At 50.5% G+C, this 21,197-nt stretch overlaps 1 protein-coding gene across 2 annotated transcripts in view; it reads left to right on the top strand.

Annotated features, from left to right (window-relative positions):
* LOC1278050 (protein dachsous) overlaps window positions 1-21,197 on the top strand; it is a 94,998-nt gene that overhangs the window by 38,581 nt on the left and 35,220 nt on the right. The gene's annotated exons all lie outside the window — the stretch shown is intronic.

Raw genomic sequence — 21,197 nt, 5'->3', positions numbered from 1 at the left:
TCGCCTCATCTATCGCAGCCCTTTGCCCTCGTTTGAGTGGTTGGAATGTACCTGATGACTACGACTCGCTCCCTGGTGGGTGATGCTTGCCGCGTCTGACGGTTAACCTCGGCACAGATCAATTCCAAACAGTTCTGTGCCGGAAATGAACCCAACTCTAGATCTGGCAAGAGCAGAATGGGTTAAATAGTCGTCCCATTTGCTTTTACAACGCTTGGATTATTTCTTCCGCTTGGCAGGCTTTGTGTGAAGAGTGTAAAGCAAACTTTTCAATTTCCGTTTTAATCTCCGCGTAGCATATTTACTGATTATGATTCAATTATACTTGAAGTATCGTAAAACAGTATTGATATCTTTGATCGTGGACGGGAATAAAACGACGAAACAAGTTCACCGTCAAGTCGCACCCGAGCCTATCGCGCGCGCCCAATATGGCAAGACGGCGACGGCCGATGATCGTAGAGCAGGACGAATTATGAAGTGATCTGGAGCGCACAGTCGAAACGCACGGAGACGCACCGAAGCGATAGCGATTTCATTTATTATTCCACGCAACGTGGCCCATGTTGTGCCGTTTCCCGATTTGCGTCTGAATGACAGCTCTCGATGACATATTTTGGTATCGGTACATTTCAACGACATTGTTGTCGTTCCCATGGGCGAACCGGAGCGGCCGGAGCAGTCTTAAGGCGATCCGATTTTGATCTTCGCTCTTTCGCACTGTCGCACTCGGTCGCTCCGTCGCGCTCCGTCGCTGCCCGGCAGGGGGGCAGTGGGCAAACAAAAAAAAAGAAGAAGAAGGCAAGGAGGAGAACAAGCTTGCGCACACAACAGCGCGACTCGAGTCGGCATGAGGCAGAGCGGGCAGACGTGGACGATGATGCTGACGACAACCTAAGATGATGACGACGACGACCATTGGGCTGGGTGGGATTTTAATTGAGCGTAACCCTCGGGTCCTCGCTTACACCGCACGCTGCCCGGCTGCTCTTGGGGGTCGGGCGGGGCATGCACGATTGATCCCGGAGCGGTGGTGGTGCAAGAGGTTGTTCGCCCAGTTTGCTCGCCTAACCGTCCAAGCGTGGACCTGATTACAATCGAGTGATAGGCGCTCTGAGGCCGTATCCATGAACATCCAGACCTCCACAGTACGACAGTTCGCCGAGCCAGGTCAGGAAAGTGATCAGATCGAGGGGTAAAAGCAGAGAATAGAGAACTGCCTTTTGAGGCTCGAGATAGTAGAGCAAAAACGAGGATGTAGATTCTGTTCAGATCTCAGAATAGCGCAACAAGAGAGATACAGAGAGAGAGGATAAAAACTTCCATGACTCAGACGACCTCAGTCGATGCATCGAAACTTTAGCTGTGGCTGGGTGTATCGGGTCGATATCGGACCTACAAATGTGATATTTTAAGTGACACAACAGCCCTGGGGTCCGCTGTCTGTGCTCGAATGACCGCGCGAATTCAAGCACGATCTCTTGCCTCTCGGTGATCGATGAAGGCGACAACGGTGTCAATCTGTTGGGCTGTGGACGCTGTTGATAAAATAGTTGACATGCCGACGATCGTTCGATCACGGAAGGGGCATCCTCTCCACCGAGGAACCGCGGTGGTGTAAGATGAACAAGCGTGGAGCTATTCTCCGGCACCGGTTCCGGTCCGGTTTTGAAGATGACATTGAAATTGTCAGCGGGGATGCAGCGCGTTGCATCGACCGACCGTGCCTAGAGCCGACCCGAACCCCCGGTGCATGGAATGATCGGGAAGCGCAAGCCTCTAAGCCCGCCTGGAACGAGCGCGCCCAGCATCAGTTAATGTAGCTGAGAGATAAATGTATAATCATTTATCCATCATCTTCGGGATTTGATGCCTGTTGACGGTCGATCGATCGATCGATCGATCGGGCCGACAATTTGTGGTCACCCAACACGAAGCCCCTGTCGGGCGTGTATAGGGGAAGACCTTCGGCAGACTCTGGGACTCTCTCGCTGTTAATCACTCGCGGCTGACCTCTGTTGTGGATTTACGTCGGATAGTCGATGGTCAAACAAGGAAATCGATACGTGTCCGAGCGGTGCCATGGTTGGGGAGCATGGGGGGGGGGGGGGGGGGAAAGTTCGATAAACTCCTATTGAATTGCATTGATCTCGAGTACGGATGCATATCAATTGGCACTGCCTTTGAGGCCACGCTCGACGGCCCCGACATGAGCGTGAATTATTCCACCAAACTTTGTTGTGAACATGAGATCAGCTATTCTTGTACATCTTGTTTGCATTGTGAAAGCCCGCAGGCCTGCATAATGGTTGCAGTCTGTGGAAGCGTTTTCGAGGCAGGCACACTAAATGAATCCAGTGACATTTCGAAAGGATTCCCGCAAAAAGGGACACATTGTTAGCGTTCGCTCTTATTTTTGGCATCTGCATACCAACTAACCGACCGAGCTCGTCGCTTTTATATGACTCGTCTGTTGAGTGACTTTGACATGCAAAGCGGCAACACAGCGATACCGACAGCGGGCGGCGGCACTGAATGGCAGGCACGTCCTGGTTGTCCTCGAGCCGGCTCCGTGTTGTTCATTATCGTATTTTTACCATCGACCGTTTACCAGAAAGCTCGCAATTTCCCAGGGAAAATTTGCCTTCGAAAAAGAAAAGCAAAAGGTTTTGGGCAGGAACGAAATCACACGGATCCTCCGTTTCGTTGGCAAGAGCCTTCGTTCGTTAGCCTGCGATCGAGTTTCCTGGAACAAAGAGCAGTTGGCTGTAAGAGTGAGAGCGAGATAGAAAGAGAGTGAGAGAAAAAGCAAACCACAGCATCCGTGAGCCCAGGAGTCCAATTAAACGTAAATTGCAATTCGAAAATGAATTCACGAAAATGCGCGCGCGCGCACACACACGACGGGCCCGGGACGAGCGCAGAAGAATGGGATTTGTCGGGACTGACAAAAGAACAGCCACCAGATTTTTTGTGTTTGTTGTCTTTTTCTTCTCCCCCTCCTCGCTCAATGGTGCCAGTGTTTTCGGCCGCCTCCGTGTACAGAGCCTGCCAGTGGAGAGATTAGACGTGGTAGATAATGGGCCCCCTGAGACCCTGGGTCCGGGTTGCTCGCTCCGCAAACCGATCAAATCACACGCTCGTCAAGCTGGCGGACAATGCAATCCCGAAAACGCTTGCGGGGCGGTACGATTCAAGAACTCCATTCAAAAGACCGCAGCGTCAGTGTTCCCCGTGTTCCGCGGCCGCTTCAGGTCGCGTATCGGGCGTATTTTTCACCAAAGGACCTTCGCGAAACCACCTTCCCGGGGGGAGCGGGGTTTGGGAATCGGCCGCGCGGTGATATGACGACGCTCGAGTCTTCAGCCGCTGCTGCACTTGGCCGCGGTGACGGTGACGATAATTTATTTACTTTTGGCAGCGAAACCTATCACAGGGGGGCAGGGCCTAAAATTTGAATACATCCATGGGAAGATCGTATGCGGCGAAGGTTTCATCCATCCGTCGCCACTGTCTGCAGATCGCACGTTCTCTCCTTTTTTTCTCGCTCCCTTCGTGCCCGAGCATATTTGGGCCTGTCAACGGAAATCGAGCCCAAAGCAGACGTAAGTAGCGAACCCGCACTTTGCTGCTGTTCACGGTTTTTCGAAATTGATTGGTATTTTCCTGCACCAGAAGAATTCAACCGGGTGTTTGAATCGTTCTTCCAAGACTTTACTTTTTCCCGCCCCGGGTCCCTCATTACCCCTTTGGGCCAATCAATTGGCAAACAATCGGACCGATCTGACTCCAAAAAGGCTAAAAGGAAGGATCCAACCGAAAAGGGTCCTTTCGTTTGTTTTTTTTTTTTTTTCAGTCCAAACGCGACTTTGGCCTCGAAATCGGAACGAATTACGCGCAAACCGTTTGTCTCGTCTGCATATCTGTTGATTTGCCATTTTGCTCCCCATTTCTGCGGCCCTCGCAGTGCTCTGTTCTACTTTGATTTGTTTTGCTTTTGTTTTTGCTAGAAGCAGAAGCAGCAGCAGCAGCATCAAACCGTGCCGGGGTAATAGAGGAGCATTCGAACGGACACAGGGCAGCATTTGCATGCGCACGCGGATTTGGGCTTACCTGCAGCTTCTTCAATTGAAATTGCATTTCGTCAGGATGGCCGAAATTTCCATACGTATCAACAGACTGCAATCTCCCGGTTTCAAAACCGCACAATGATGAATTTCCCCGTCTCAGAAGCCGCTTTATGTCGCCACGGGACGAAGATGATGATGATGATGATGAGGACGATGCAACAAAATGTAATCATACCATCAAAGCTGCACGGAGACACTTAGGGAAGTTTTTCGGCAGCCCGCATACGCCTGTCGCGGACATCCTTTGATGCATGATGTGGACGTGATTAAACCGACATTTACATAGTACGTTGCCAACAACGGATTTGCAGCGACATTGCCAGTGACTGTCGCTAACGAGTTTGCAACAGAATAACATACAAAGCCACACTGTGCATAGGCCTATTGCACATTTAGCTTGAAGCTTGTAGTGTCGCCATTTTAAAGCGTCTTTAAATCAGCCATGACTAATGCTTTGCGTATGTTTTGATATTACATCAACAAACTGAGATAGAATAATCAGAATGTAAGAACATTAACTCTGCCATATTCAAACCTTGTGCTACCTCGTTTCTTATCGGTTATTTCAACGCACTCAGCCTTCTCCAATCGTCTTCAAATCCCGCGCAACTGACAATCATCGGTTCGTGGCTTTCGCCAACTCCCCTCCAAAACCTATATTCAAAAGCCCGAGGATGTTGTATTGGCTGGACCCCTTTGTAGTCGACCGGTTGGTTTGTGCCGAATCGTCATTTATTTATTTAGTATTTATAATGTTTTGCCTCAGTTTTCCAATACGGTCGTTACTTCGGCAGTGTGCAATGGCTGTTTTTTATTGCCTCCCGCCTCGCTGATTCTCCCGCCTTTGACTGACTCGTCCAGTGCGCTCGATTTACGATTGACGTTGAAGATAGATTTCAAAAGTTTACATTCTGGCTCGGCGCGCTCTGTTCCTATATATATATAAATTTATTTCGTTGTTTTTTGTTGTGCTTTTATTTCGTCCCGTGCTCGGTTTGGTGCTTACCTCGTGTATTCACCGTACTGCGTTGGGTTGATCGGCCGAAGAAAAGGAGGAGGACTCCGTTTGTTTCCGGTTCGATTCTTCGCCGTTCGCAGTTCTCGGTTTCTCGCGAATTTGGATGCCACATTTTTTCCCTCGCCCTGCAGCGAGCTACATACACGACACTGCATAGCCCTGCATCGCCTCCCTTTGCTGCGTGTTCGCCTTCCCACCTTTGCGGGACGTTCGGGGCCGTGCGCTTCGGCCACGTTGTACGTACATTTCCTTTTGATAATTTTGCTTATTATGCTACATTCGCGAGATGTCAACTGGACTGAACGATTTCGATGCCGATCTGTCCCATCACGGGGCCGGCACTCGTCCGCAAACCGCCACGATCCGCGCGCGCTCGCTGAGCGTTTATCCTGAAGCATTCGCGCACCACAACACCGTCTTTTGCCACGCTGATCTCTTGCAGCGGGTTTTGGGGAATTTTGGGCCCCGTCGTCGTCCCGCTTTCGATCACCTCCTTGGGTGTAAGTTTTTTGTTTTTGTTTTGTCGTATGTGTAGTTGTTTTACTTTTACTGCATCGATCGTGCTCGGGCCCCGGCGGGCTGTGCGGTTCCCCTTTTTTTGTGTGTGCGTCCGAGATCCCATTTCAACCAACCCAACCCTGCCCAACGGGGTGTGGTGATGGGTGGGAAAGAAACGCTTATTTTCCTGTCGTGTCGGATGACCATTTTGCGGGACATTTTTGTACTGCTGAATTCGTCGCAGAAATGTCGAAATCCCAAACAATTTGCGAACGGTAGTTGCATTCAAATCGGAAATCGGTACACTAGAACATTGCCAAACATTCACGCTCGCCTCAAACGCTCGGAGGCGGAGTATTACTGTGTCTTCTCTTGCTCCCACAGGGAGCATTACAGTCCTGCTGAAAAGAAGCGGTCTCTTTCCTCACTTGCACATCACTGCTGCTTGCTTGCCTTCGAAGGAGTTTTGAAGAATTTAAAGCCTTGTAGCGAAATAGTAAGCATTTTAGACCCATTCTCCGCCGCGGTGGCAGTATAATTACGCGGACCTAACATCGCGGGAACGAAAGAAATTTAATCCACCGCTTCCAATCCAATGAGCGAAGCTAATAAAACGGCAAGGACAAACCATTAAATCAGCCGCGCTCTTTCAAAAACGTGTCCCATGCAAAAGTCGATCATTGCCAATGGGTTCGGGAGATTGGTGTGTGACAAAAACAGAAACAAAAAAAAACATAAGAACAAAGACGTTGCTCATTTGGGGGAAGCATTTTTGGCATTGCTTCCAGTACATTTTACCCTTCGAATGCCGCACATTCCTTTCGGCTAACAATGCTGCCCTTTGGGCAGGGCTGGGAAAGTGGCTCCCGGCGCGGATTAAAGCCGTTCGTCCTTTTAAGTACGTGATAATTTTAATCGTCCCGAACAAACTTCGCAAACACGGAATATGGTAGTGGTGGTGATGGTGGTGCCCGGGAGCGATGAGATTATGTCGGTGTAATCGATTGCGTAATGCGATGGCTGTCCGTCTTTCCTGTGCGCAGTCGCGTAACGTGTTTTGTGCCTCCCCCCCCTTTGCGGATTGAGAAGAGAGACCGAGGGAGAAAAATTAAAATAGCTGCAAGCAACGAAAAAACAACGCGCACACAGTCGAACGGGTCGAGGGAGCGAGCGCGCGCGCGTGAAAGAGAGATACCGTGCATCGCGCAAACACCGAGAGTAAAGTAACCAATAAAAATAATTACAATAAAGCAGCAGCATATCGGCTTCTGCTATCGAAATCGAAATGACTCATTAAAGCTCTGTTTATAATTCACCCGAGGAGAAAACCCAGCGGTTGTCCATCCGATCTCAATCCGATACGATCGAACACGATCACAAAGGTGAGAAGTGGGAAAGAAGTTGCCCCGCGGACGGTCCGGCTGGCACCCTATGTGGATGTGGATCGAAGTGGGAGGGGGGGGGGGAGGAAGGGGATGAAATAGCGAGACCCAACCGGCAGTAGCAAGTAGCGATCGACGAACGTAAAGGGCGAAGAAAAGCGATGGCGATAGCGATCGAAATCTTGCGTATGATTTCCGCATGTGTATAATTTGACAATCGTCAAGTAATCATCAAATTCTGCTTTGATACGCCATGGTTTTGCTGCTGCTGTTGCTGCTGCTGCTGCCGTTTATCCCAGTGCCGAGAGGGAAGGGAGATGAAAGATATCGATCCCAGTATAAACAGAGTGTGCAGCCTACTGCGTGTACTGGCTCATTGCGTATCCCTACGATTTTTCTGACAGCTCGCCCCACGAGGATATCATGCATGCGTGTGTGTGTGTGTGTATGTGTGTGTGTAAGGTTTTTTCCATTTTTTTTTCTCCCCATCTGCCCACCTCGACCCCATCAATGAGGGCCTTTTTTGATGGGTTTTGGGCCAGCCAGCTCATCAAGGAGCAGCCGGGAACGAATCCGGCAGCGCGTGATGACGATCCGGCCGGCCGGTACGGGTGTGCCATTTTCGCTCCTTCTCGCTTCTCTGCGCTTCGTTATACCGCGAATTTTTCCTTGCGGGCTTGCACGGTAGTTTTGCCCCGGGCTTGGCACCGGCTACGCAATGCGCTTCCCGATCCCGCCGGTCCTTCGGTGCGCGTGTTCTGGCATCCCTGAAATGTTTCTTCGCACGAAATGATATTTCGCCATTGCACTTTCTTACCGCTCGGGACTGTCTCTTTGGCTGTGTTCTCTCCCTTTCTCCCATAGCTATCTCGCTCCATCCATAGCTCTCTCTTTCTCTGTCTCTTCTGGGGGCGATCATTTGCCGACACCGATGGCGACGTCCCCTTCAGGCGTACTCCAGTTGGTTCGGATCGACTTTGCGAAGAAATAACCACGCGAGACGCAAACGGAAGCATGAGTGGTGATGAACGTAGGGTGAAAAAACATGTAATTTTAATACACATCCTCACTCTCATTTCAAACCATTATCTGATCGGGAACTCCGTGTCCGTGTGCAGCATGAGCATTCGCGTGTTTATGCTATCTATTGCTCTTTGCGCTCTGATTACAGGTTGGAGCCTGGCTCCCGTTTCTGCGCGATGGTCTGTGTGTGTGTGTTTCTTTTATTATAATAAAGCCTGAAGTACCAATTTGAACAAGGCAGACAGAATCGAGGGACCTTTTTTTTTGGGGCCAACATTTTAGTCGAATTGTCAATCCACGATTACTGCTATCATTTATTAAGACGGCAATTGATTTTTTGGCAAGAAAGTTTCACTAACCGCACAACAGGACGTAGCGAGCGTTACGTTTTCCCATGCAGCCCCATCATACACGAAAGCCATGGTAATCAAAGTGTTGAAACAATTGTGCACGCGCTTTGACGGATCAAATAGCTTTGCTAGTTTGCATGAAGTTCAAGTTCGTCGCTTTGAAAAGCGTCTAAGTCTTTCGTCTGCCTTTTTTCTTCCTACCGGATCACATTTCTCTCCGCCCGGCGATGAGCTCGCGTTCCGCGTTCGGATCGTATTTTCTGATTTTTGCTTCTTTCATTCTCTTTCTGTCTCTTCTTTCTTTAACAATCCCCATTCCACGGAGTCTGGCGTACATGCACGGCTCGCCAGCAACTCATTGCCGTCATCCTTTCGGACAATGTGTCCGGGCTCGAGTTCCATCCCAACCCGGCGGAGCTTTTCACGTTTAGCTCGCATTATTCCGGGGTTGGCCTTTTGTTAGGCCACCGACCAATATATACTTGTGTGTGCTGTTGTAATCACCTGGCCAAAGCGTTTTCGGCGGAGAGCAAGGCAGCCATGGCGGAATGAAATGGAAAAATAAAACCTAAGCAACCGAGTCCCAAAGATGGTCGACTCACGCTCTCCAGTCGTTCGGCCGGGGTCACCAATGATTCCCGTAATAGTTCTTTGGCTAAGCACGATTCATTTTTGTACACTTTCGTGTCGGTTAAACATTGAATCCCAAAAGAAATTTGTTGTAAAAGTTCAAATGCGATACATTTTTGTTGCATGACTCCTATCTAGTGAAGAATTTCTGTTTAGTTGTAGTTTATAAACTGTCAAACAGTACGTATAAGTAAGGGAGACTTACATCTGGGAAACGATTTTACCCACATTCCCACCGTTAAGCCCTTTATCCAATTTTATAGCTTTGGTCTCTGACGTCAATGGTCGGTTTGATGGGCCGAATTGTTTTAACTACACCAACATTCGCAACATTGCCCAATCGTCTACCAAACCGCCCTTGCTGCAACCCCTGCCACAAATTGAGATCAACTACGAACCTAAAGACACTCACACACATAAACTCTCAACAAACGGGTAAGATTAGGATCGCCAGAGCAGCAACGATCGCACCGTATGCTTTATGGGAGGTTCCGGCTCAACTGTCGACTGCCGGTGCTCTATTCCCGGTGTGTGTCTGTGTTTTGTTTGGTTTTTGCGTCGGTGTTGCCTATCAAATTCATCCGCTATCGATTGCCCTTGGGAGCCTGGGGCTGGGCAGGGTCGAATGCGGGTGGGGCAGGGACCGAACGCGGGAAAAGGGATAATTTCTGTTTAATTTGCTCGAGCGTTTTGGCCCGGGCCACGTCAAACGTGTAGGTAATAACTGTAAATTACTGACCCCAGGACGGAAAGGTAATTTCCAATCCACAGTGTGTACCAGTGGACCGGGGTGATAAAAGGGTGGAAGAGAGGAGGAGAAGGGATGGATGAAGGTGGTAGCGAACAGGAGGTAATAAATCATCGCATCGCCAGCCCCCCACCCATGTCGGGCCATGCCGGGCCATGGTAGACGCGAGAAGCACGATCGTGCCGAAAAGACGCCAAGATCACCTTACGGGATGGAAAAAATTGAAATTGCACGCAAAAACACAGCTTAGTCGGCGGTGCCGCGGTGTAGAATGGGGTTTTTTAGACGATTTGGAACGAAAATTGCACACCTCCACCTCGTGCCGCTTCGCTCCCTCTGCCAACCCACTTAAAGTAGGTCGATGTGCGGAAGTGTCGAAGCAAATTTTCGGACGAGATCGGTTTCACGAGAGACATTTTTTCCGCGTGCCGACCGTCTTAAGACCAGTTGGCCAGTTGGTGCTGCCGACCACTCTGGAACGGGAAACTAAAACGAATTATTTTGGGCAAGAGCACGAACGCGAATGAAGGCGTACATGGGAGGGGGAGGCAAGATTCAATGGAGTTCGAGCGGTTTGAATCGCTTTGTGGCGTGAGAAATGAATTTTCCAACCCGAAAACTTCTACCGAACGATCTGCGCCCGCGTTTGAAGGCAGCAAAGCCACACTGGATGGATGATTTGCTTCAAGTAGCCTTCGAAAAATAACAAGCTACTCGAAATCACCATGACGCTCTCCATCGGCAGCGATCGCCACCTTCTACGGGGAACCTTTCTAGGAAACTATGTCACAGGGCATGGAGTGGCGTCGATAGGTGTAAACATTCCTTATGAGTTATGAATTCCAAACTAACCGTACAGCCCCTTACACGGAAGCTGGCATGATTATATGAATTTTTCGAGTCACGACAATCCGTGCGATCACATTCCTTCGAAAATGATGCTTTCCCAAGCATGATTTCCTCTTGAAGATGCCAACGCAGCGTGCGTGCGTGAGAATAAGTAACTGTATCGACAATTATATCATTCCTACCCCCTTTTTTCGGTGTGCATGTTAACCCGTTTCTAATGTGTATGTGTATGCTTTCTTCTCTTCCCCTTCTTTCTCTCTAGGTAAGGGAAATGAAATCAGAATCCGAAGACCGTTTTCTATCCCAGTACATGAAATTGCGTAAGTTTAGCGGCAGTGATTTCCGATTACCATCGCCCGATGCATTTGTCAGCATGCGGACATACCCTGCACACAAGTGCCGTGTGCCGATTCGGGCAGTGTGCATAATTAAAATAAACCATCACCTGCATTCCTTTTCGAATCAGCCCCTTCGATCCCTCGGGGACTCGGTGCTCGGTGAACATACTTATCTAAATTAAACACAGCACCATCGGAGCACCGGAGCATCAAATGCCTCATTTGCATATGCGCTTACCAGCTGCACTGCGGTGCACGCTCTTCTTCGTTCACACTTCGGGGCTTGTCGAGCGCAAAAGTGAAATCCATTTTATTCCCCCCACCCGCAATAGGAACACCCCGGTTGCCAGAGAATTACGTGTGAATTTAAACGACCCGCAATATCCTAGCCAAACCGCCAAAACCGCCTCAACACCTTTCGCGCCATTCACATGCTGTCCCGCGTGCTTTCCGGCTACCGAAACACGAGCCTCACGCGACCAGCGGCAGGCATGGAAAAATGGCAGAAGTATAAATAATGAACACTTTCTATCGCCGACAAGCCGCCCGGACCGAGCGGGGTAGCATCGGGTCCCTGCCAAGCACACCAGGGGCCTACTAGCTGACAATCTGCGACAGCCCTCCGGGGGCCAACCAGCGAGTCGGACAACAAGTGGCCGCCGCAGCACTGGTCGGCCGGACGGGCAACTAGAAAGTTGACTTTGTCATCGTCGCATCGATTCCTTCCCGGCGTCCCAGCGAGCCTGCTAGTACCGCTGAAGATCATCTCTGCCGGCATCCAGTGGTCGATCGCCACCACCACCATCCCTTTGCGGTTGTTGCCAGCTGGCAGCTTGCCTACACGATTGCGAGCACCGATTGTATCCACCGTGGCTGCGAAAGTGCCAACCACCATACAACCATATGTTCGGGTGGCCCATCGCTCCTGCCAGGCAGCAAATGGGAATGGGTGAAGAGCAATATTCGCTTGTTTCGCTCGTCCCTTGGCGATTTGTAGCGTCTCCCCGTGCGCGTGCCTCGCACCAGCCGGAAACCGGTCCAGTGGTTTTAGTTTTCCTGATTTATTCAACCTTATGTTAATATGATTACGACATACACGCGGTTTTCGCTCTCTTCGGGGCAAGCGATGGCCATATTTTGCACAATAACTGGTGTGCGGATCGTGCCATGCGACTGCCTCCTTCACAGGCACACTGTCGCCGAAATAGTCAAATCACAATGAGCGGGAGCGAGGGAAGGAAAAGTTCTTCACTGGCCGCTGGAGTCGCCCGGCCATCATTTAGAAATTCCAGCGACCCCCATCCCCTCCGTTTTTGGTAGGCGAAAGTGCTTTCCATTTTCAAAATGTGCACTCTGGCCAAGCACCGAAGCACCCCGGCTGTGCATGCTCATGCTTGTACCATATTATCATATACCTCGCTGTGCGCCACACGGGAAACATAATCGCGCACCCCAGCCTGCCCTGCCGTCGCCGCATGCACTTCTGGTTCTGGTGCGTCCGTTTCCATCCTTCGTGCTCGCGCTGGACGCCTTTACACCTTTACACGTTAATTATCCGATCGACGATAATGCGTCGAACAAGGATTTTTGTATTCGCTTTCTAATGCTCAGCGAGGAGAATCGGCCGGCAGAACCATCCTGTTGGCAAGGGAACCTGTTGCGCCTGTCGCCGTGCAATTATCGGTACGGTCGAGTCCAGAAAGAGAAAGTCCCGCGCACAGCCATTGGAACTGGTGTAACAAAGTTGTAACCTTAAAAGGTATTGGACGCCGTCGTGCTGCAAGATGTAGACGAGACAACAGAGCTATGCTACACATGGTCTTGAGCACACGGAGACGGTTCCTAATGGTTGGGCCATACCTACAGGAGTCGAAGTAGAAAAGGTTGAGCATTCGTTGAATGATTCGTTTGACGACCACAACATGTCCTCATAATGCATTCGCTTCGATCAATATATTTTATATGCTCTTCTTTTCCAACATATCATCACCTAAGACGGAAGGGGACGCTGACTCACTTAGCCATCTGTAGCGCCTTCTTCCCAAACGAAACAGCCCGATGACAGGGCAGTGCCTCGCCGACCTTTCAACAGCCTCAACCGGCACATCACAAATCCGCTTCCGCTGGCCCATTTCTCATTCCGGCAGAGTCATCAAAGCCATTCTTTCGTCCGCGCCCACTTTCTCCCACCGGACCCGAGGGCACAAAATGGCACCTCGATGTCGAAAGCCCAAAAATTGTACAGTTGTCTTTTTTCCCACATCGATCTCCAGGCGGGAAGTTCCCGAGAGAAAAACGAAAATGTTTGGTGGCAGTTTTCAATTGAGCCTGGCCGGGTTTGTCACTGTTGGGAGCGTTAGAACGGGACAGGTTGATAGAAACCTATTGGCTATGTTTGGGGCACCCAATTGGAGAAGGCCGGAGAAGAAGTTTGCAGCTCGGCGGGGTGTCATTTGACACTCTATAAGATGCCTAGGTTATGGCGGCACCACCTAGAGCAGTGAGCCACCTTTCACCAAGCGCACACTTTCTTCTAGCTACTGAATTTTTGGACACTAAACGTGTGTCTTTGTGTGTGTGTGTGTGTGTGTGGGGAGACGGGAAATTGTTTTCTTCTCCATTTCTCAAACCAGCGCTCCCCAGTGCCAGTGCTCAATAAAAGCGGGAAGGGAGAACCACCAAGGTCTCCAAGGTTGTGATGGATGGCCGCACGGGATGGATGGTGCACGCTGTGTTAATTAGAAACGGGCATGTTTATACTTCAATTAAAACCGTGGTTCAAACGTTGCCCTGTGCGGACCAGAGCGAGGGACGCTCAAGACGCTCCGGCCCTGGGAACCGAGTGTGCTGATTGATGTTCTGTCGCGTTTGTGGTAAGGCCGAGCCGAGCTTTGAAAATGGTTTCGGACGACAGCACACTCATTAGCGCAATGCGCCCGTTCAATCGTATCACGATGCGCCCGGGATCGGTGGCGCCCCTTTCACACAGCCGAAATGAATCATTTAACGATAAAAATCATCTCTTAATGCACTTACGCGGCCACAGACAGTGCAGCGAACCACAAGCCCTCTCTCTGGTCTAGTGCGGGGAATCATGAACAATCATGCCTAAACCGCAATCGCTCACTGCCCGCGGGATTGGGCTGGAAGGGATTTTATTGCATCCTGCTGTGAGACGCTACTGGACGCTTCGATCGAGAGAAAGCCCAGTTGCTTCGATGCCCAGTAGCTGGTGAAAAGTTCACCCGATGAGTCTGCTCGGGAAATCAATCCAAACGAATCCGGCGAAGCTACGGCATGCGCTCTGCTCGTCAACTCGCTTGTTCGGCACGGCGGCAGTGGCGGCGGTGACAGCAACGGCGGAAAAGTTGAAGAGGAGCCTCGAATTCGTTGCCTGCTTTCGCTTTGAGCCGAAAAATCAAATAAACCGACCGACTTCCGTTCGCGAATTTAACCTTCTCGCATGAAGACAGCCCGCGGCGATGGCGGTGGCGGCGGGTGAGTTTTATGTCCTTTTTTAGTGCATCAACCCGATGGGAGCTTCGGCAGCACGGAAGCTCCGGCCTCACCACAATGCCCCAGCCCCGGCACACACAAACACACGGCGACGGCGAAGGGTGGCAGTAAGGTATTATGAAGGCATGGCGTTTTGGGAAACGGTCCAGAACGTGCAGGGGAGCAGCAGACCCCATTCAACATTTCGGCTTGACTGATTTCGAATTGCCATTGCCATGGCGTGTAGGACGTGAAGGGGGATCGGGACCCGGGGGCATATAGGGATGTGATCGCGATCTCACATCACAACAATCTCGCGCTCGAGCTGCCGATGGCAAAGATAAACCGCGCCCGACCCGGCACATCGCTGCCGGGCACAGTGGACAGGACGGTAGCCCTGCCTGAAGGGTTATTCGAAGCACATTCGAGTCTTCTGTTGCGCTTGTTCGCTCTCCCTTTCTCGCTCTATTTTATTGTGGTGTCTGTTTTGTTCTGGCCTATGCGCGACCGGAGCTTACGACTGCGGGCGTTTTTGTTGAGCCTTATTTTCTGTCTCATTCTCTAGATGGCATTTTACCTTGGTGTGGCACCTTTTGGGACTCTCTTTGAGTTTGTGCCGTTTTTTTGGAAACGGCTGTTTTTAGTAATGGTTTGAGGTACACAGCTTATCCAGGTCATACAGCCGTCACAATCGGGGAAGATGAGCCTTTCGGGGTGGATTCGCAATAAAGCCTCATCATCTCGGATGCCCGTAAAGCATGTACCGAGAGAGACCAAAATGGCGTTGACGAGTTCATATCAAATCAAGTGAACGACCCGCGACACAATGTCAAGATTCCGATCGTCCGATGATGCCGACCGCTGTATTCGAAGCGAAAAACGGGAAGCGCTCCGTAGGCAGAGCAATGCGAACGATCGGGTCAGGAAATTGTCCATCCGCAAACGGGGCTGAGAATGAAAGAGATTGCTACCGATTTAGAGCTTGAGACACGGAACACGGCGATCCACTACCCCTTGCGCTACAAGACACAAAAATGTTAATTAATTAAATTTTAATATAAACAAAACAAGCCGACTGCAATAAAACCCGGGAATAAAACACAAAACAAAAGCATGGCAATCACGTGTACTTAACAGCATGTGGCGCGTCCCCATTTCAGAATTCCCGTCCAGAAGCGTCGGCAGCGCACATTGGAGCTCGCAAATTTAATGTGGATTTACTTAAATTGTTGCCCGTCCCGGATTAGGCAGGACGCCAAGCGCGGATCGTGCGGTGAATTCGGTCCGTTGTTGTCTCCGACTCTTTCAACCGAAGATGGGCTCCGCGTGCCCAGCTAATTAAACTAATTTTATGTCGAAAGCGGGCTTATTACGACCCCCTTTCCGACGTTTCTTCACCGCACTGTGTGTACCAAGTTACTCGGGCACGTTGTGTACACGGAGAGATTGAGGGAAACGGATTTGGAAACGAATGCTTCAACGAATAAATGTCATCGATCGGCATTGAAAGGGTATCTTACTGGGGAGGCTTTTTCTGTAGTTGCTTAAATTCCATCCCTCTGCTCAAACCACCCGATAGGAAGGCAAGGAGGGGAAGTAAGAGCGGAAACCCCAAGTGCTTCCTTTGGCGACCGGTAATGGTCCAACCGGCCGAAGACGGTCGTAAAGTTGTCGTTTGCTCATCCGTCGTATGCTTACGTCTTTCTTCCACGTTTGGACTGCGTTGTCAAACGTTTAACAAGCACTTACTCAAATAATCAAGCTCCGCCACCATCACCAGCCAACGCTTGCCTTACCTCTCGTCTGTGCAATCGTGGTGGGAAACGATGGGACCATAAATCATTGGCATTTATTCGAAAAATTGCATTAATAAATACGAAGCGGCGCTGTACCAACGTGGCGTGGAGTATTCCCTTTGCATCCCAGCATCACCTTCCGGTCGTCCCCTTGCACGGCTAAACTTCCCGAAGCGTCTGAGATCATCTCAAACCTTAAGACGCGACGGACGGAACCTTAATTCTCACCGTCGTGAGAATCCCACGACGCAGCAAACGCCGAAAAAATAAAAACAACACAACACTTGCGACTCGCTGGGTGTGTGTGTATGCCATTCCGTACTAACCACCGGTCGGTGCCGCCCTGCCCTCGAATCTCACCCAACAATGGTGCGCAATTTTTGGCGGGTATTAAGAAAATTGTTTCCTTCTTTCGGTTAATTAATATCGACAAAAGCGCGAGATTGAGGTAGCCGCAATCTTGCCGGTGCGATCGCGATCTGTTAATGGATACCGGTTGGACCTTGCTTGCGAGTGATTCCCGTGATGGCTCTCCTTCTTCTACCCCAAAACTAGCGATTATCGATCCCAATACTGGAGGGAAAGGCGTTAAGGGCGCCTTCCAGAAGGGAGGGAAATAGTACAAAAAATGAAACGAAACAAAAAACTCTCGCAACACAGGCTCCAAAATCCATCAGTCTCTGTAACTCAAACACCATTACCAGCGACACGAGAAACTACGAACCGTGGTGCGGGGTTCGGGTGGTGGTCGCTAGCGCCTACATCTCAATCCCACTCGTCCAACCCGCGCCCGTACCACCGGATACCGGTTCGATGGGCCCGTAATTTCACAATTCTCACTTAAGTGTTAAAAAATCTTTCTATAATTTTACCCCCCGGCATGGCGTCTGCCGAGCGCGGCCGTTCTGACAAAAGCCCCCGAACTACCGGTGAACCCGGTGGCTGGCGACGCCAACGACGACGACGACCGCGGGGTTGCGTTGCGCCAGAAAGCGTGTCATTATGGCGAAAATAATCCAACGGAATGTGTTTTCCGCTGACGCCCGCTGCCGCACTTCACCCTTTTAGCTCTTCGTACGCTTTCGTACGCCGTTGCGATGGGAGGATCATCGACGCTACGACCTCAAACCGATTTCATTAACAATTTTCATTGCTTGTCAAGTTCGATCATGCCCCAGCGGTATGGTGGCTCCCATGATTATTTCGAGCGCCGGACGCTCCAAACCTCGAACCATTTTTTCAGGCCACGAACTCGAATTCGGGCGGGGGCCAAGGGGTTTGGCGTACTTTGTGTGTGCCGAGCCGTCCAACAGGTGGAATGAGGCAGCGTTTGGTGGTGGGAAACGAAAAATCAGTTAGATTCTGAGTGCGTTGTACGGTATTGTGGGCGCAAAGCATGTTCTCATTATTTTCCGGCGCTTTTCTTCTAGCTCATCGTTCGCTTCGGTAGCATAAGAACGGGGGTGATTGACACTCTGTCGCTCCCGCTAGGAAATCATCATCTAGTAAATATTTTTTCCACAAGTTTGTAGCGTATTCTAAAGCCCAAATCGTAAATATGTGCCTCCGTGACAGACATTATGTGGGGAAATTTAATTTTCCTACTCGTTCAACTCCCTAAACCCTCGCGACTCCTAGACGCCAAATGGGATCATTTTGCAATATATTGCCTAGAACAGGATCGTGAGGTACGCATTGGCCACACATAGTGCGCTCGTGCGCTGCACTGGCTCGGTCCCCTGCTTATCTTGCTCAACCTTGCTGCCGATCCTGCCGGCAAGAAAATCGATTTCCAAACCATCAATGCGCGTTAAATAATAATTGAAAACAGATGAAACATAGCAGAACAACACTCGTGTGTGTGTGTGTGTATGTGCACGGTCCTGTGTGGAACACACTCGTCATATCAGGACGTTAGGTCGGTTGCTCGCGCTTCCAGAAGAAAAAAGGCAATCGTAAAGCCTGTCGGTGATTTCCTGCAGATTGCATCGATCTTTTATACTTTAACGGGAAACTCATTCCGTATCGACCCCGGCCCTGCCCCCTTGGTACACGATCGGCCGATGCCGGAAAGTGCTCCTTTTTAATTTTCTCCTTGCCCTCTCACATGCCCAGCACCATCACCCCTTGGAAACCCACCCGAACGCCTCGAGGTCCCAGGTGTCGTGATCGTGATCTTACGAAGGAAGCCAAGAAGGTTAAAAACGCTTTCGGTGGGCGGTTTTCGGGCTTAATCATGCCCGGAACATTATCAGCCGGAGCGAGGCGCGATACCTAGGAGCCGATAGTGAGTTCGTTACGAAATGAGCGTTCATTTCCCGCATGCCTTTTGCCCCGGAGGGAAGCCGGGAAAGGGAGTGCTGCAATCCTACGATGGCTTCTGCGAGGTGTTGATCTTTCCCTCAAGGCATAAAGGGGTTTGTTTGCAGTGGCCCCCCATCGGTGCTACTGCGCAGCGCCGCCTACCTCAAGGAACGGTTCGTCCTCTTGTATGTTCCCTACGCCCTAGACCCCAGTTAATGACAATGAGCATATTATGCTGGGTTTACTTGTAATGTTTACCTTCGATGAGTGCCTGGTCCTCCGTCGCGGACGGCAGTGGGAAGTAGGAAAGCTAATCGACAACTGAAGCGATCGAGATTTTTTCAACGCACTTTTTTTGTTCTGCTCTCTCACACACATACTGTTTCCTTCTTACGATCTGTAATCGATCGAGCAACCGAGTGTGTGTGTCTGTTCAAGTGCTATCCACGCAAAATTGCACTTCGATCCAGAGCTCGTCACGCGGGAAGCTACTCATAATCTTCTAGGAAACGCTCCGCCCCAACCGCCCTATTGCCCCTCGTCGTCGCTCTCCGGCCAGTCAGACCCAGGGCAGCCGAGGCTTATTTGGAGGGGATAAGTGCGCTACATGTTATCATAAAATTAATATTTCTTCCCTTCGACCGCCTTCGCGCCTGCTCGAGCGCTGCATCGCGGTCCCGCGGTTTTGCGCGCATATAAGTGCGTCACGATCACTTCCATTTCGCCCATCTTGCGACGCAGACTCATAATCATATCTTGAGCTCAGGCGGACCCAGGCACTGGCCTTATTCATCCATTATCCTTCTTGCTCCGCACCATTTCCTTTTTGTTTTTATCGATTAGCCATCCAATAAAGTATAATATTAAAAGTTTATAATGATGAAGAATTATTTTGCACTTTTATTTTGTCCCGTTTTTTCGTTCGCCCTTGCGCCCGAGCGCGCGCTCTCTGCGCAGCACCACCTGTGCACGATTGCTGCTGCTGCCGCTGCTGCGTTAATTTTCTTCGCTTTCGATCCCCGATCCTTGCCCGCTGCACACTGTACTGTGTGTGTGTGCATTTTGTTGTTTTTTTTTGGGAGGCAGTACAGTGGCATTGGCGCAAAGCCCCTTCATTAAAGCCCCCGGTCGGGAGAGGAAAACCAAACCCCCCGTTTGCAGAGGGAGAAGCTTATAAGTACTGCTCCGGCTCTCGGATATTACATTCTCCAACTGCACTTTGTGCTGCACTCGCACTTCAATTGGCGCAACCGGCGATGATCGCATCTGATTGCAATGGCGGCAGCGGTTTCGCGTTGATGGCTTTTTTCCTCATTTTTCCTCATTCGAAGGAGGAGGCCCTGAAAAACGTGCAATGCTTCTTGATAATTCCGTCCTCCCCATCGCTCGCTCGCGCACGCTCTCACACACGAGCCTCGTTGGTTGCTTTTTCTCTTTCGCTTCTGTGCTGTTTACAGCAGCAGCAGCAGCAGCAGCGGCAGCGGCAGCATAATGTTTTTGAGAGCCTTTTTTTTTGTCGTTACATTTCTGTGTGCTCTTTCTTGCACGGAATATGTCTGCTTGTGTGTGTCGGTTTTCTGGACATTTGCAACGAACCCTGACGAAGTGGTAGTAGCAGTACGAATGATCTGCGTTTGTGCCATCCCTCTCACCAACATGGCGCTGCATCGGCCGATGCCAATGCTGATAAACGTAGCTGAAGCATGGCGGAGGCTCTCTTCGTGTCAAAAGGTGCGAATGACGCGAACTGAACCGTAACCGGGGGGGTGGGAGAAACCGCGCAAGGTGCACGACACAGGATGACCTCTGAACTACTTGTGCCACAGAGGGGTGGGCCACCTGAAAGTGTGATGTGTGAAGACGTGTGTGTGTGTGCCGAGCACTTCAGTGGATTCTTAATGCAAGTCTTGTTTTCTCAAGGCATTCATAACACACTGTGCTAGCCAAGTAGCCCACGCAAGGGCTAAAAAGGAACAGGCTGAATCTCGTTCAACCGAACATTAGATACGGTACATTCAAAAAAACGACTGCTCTAAAGCACGCTCTTCCCAGTGGAATGGTTTGTAAAACACAGATCATATCAAAGATGGAAGCGCCATCATTTCCATAACAAAAAGAAGGAAACGCGATTCGATTCGCCATCTTGTTTTGAGCGAGAAAGCCAAAAATTCACACAATCTTGCGACTATTGTTTCCTTTTCCTCCGTTCGGCGGCACTTCGGCGCGCAGGGGGGAGGACGAACGATCGTCACCATCTGGATAATGCAAGCCGTTTGGTCGCAGTTTTCCTTCCTTCCATTTTCTCATTGTCTGCCGCAGGCTCCCATAGATCCGCGCGTCCGCCAACCGCTCGCTCGCACTCTCTCTCGCTCGCTCGCCGCTGAATGGAAAGGGCTCCGGCGCAAAGAGCCAATCATATCCAATGAGTATTAATTGCACGGGATGAAATATTAAATATTTCGCCGCGTCTCGCTGCAGCGGCACCAGCACCAGCAGCAGCGGGGGCAACCGGCGAAATTATAACCTCCCCACCGCCACAGTGGGAAAAGGCGGGAGCGATCGCAACCAACCGATCTCATTGCACTGCCGGACACGGAGAATTGCTGCACCGAGTGTGACGGAGCCATTGCAATCTC

Source organism: Anopheles gambiae, chromosome 3 (genome assembly GCF_943734735.2).
Source record: "Anopheles gambiae chromosome 3, idAnoGambNW_F1_1, whole genome shotgun sequence".
In the NCBI taxonomy this organism is placed as follows: domain Eukaryota; kingdom Metazoa; phylum Arthropoda; class Insecta; order Diptera; family Culicidae; genus Anopheles; species Anopheles gambiae.
Note: the sequence above shows the minus strand (reverse complement) of the source record. Positions and strands in the feature narration are given on the sequence as shown.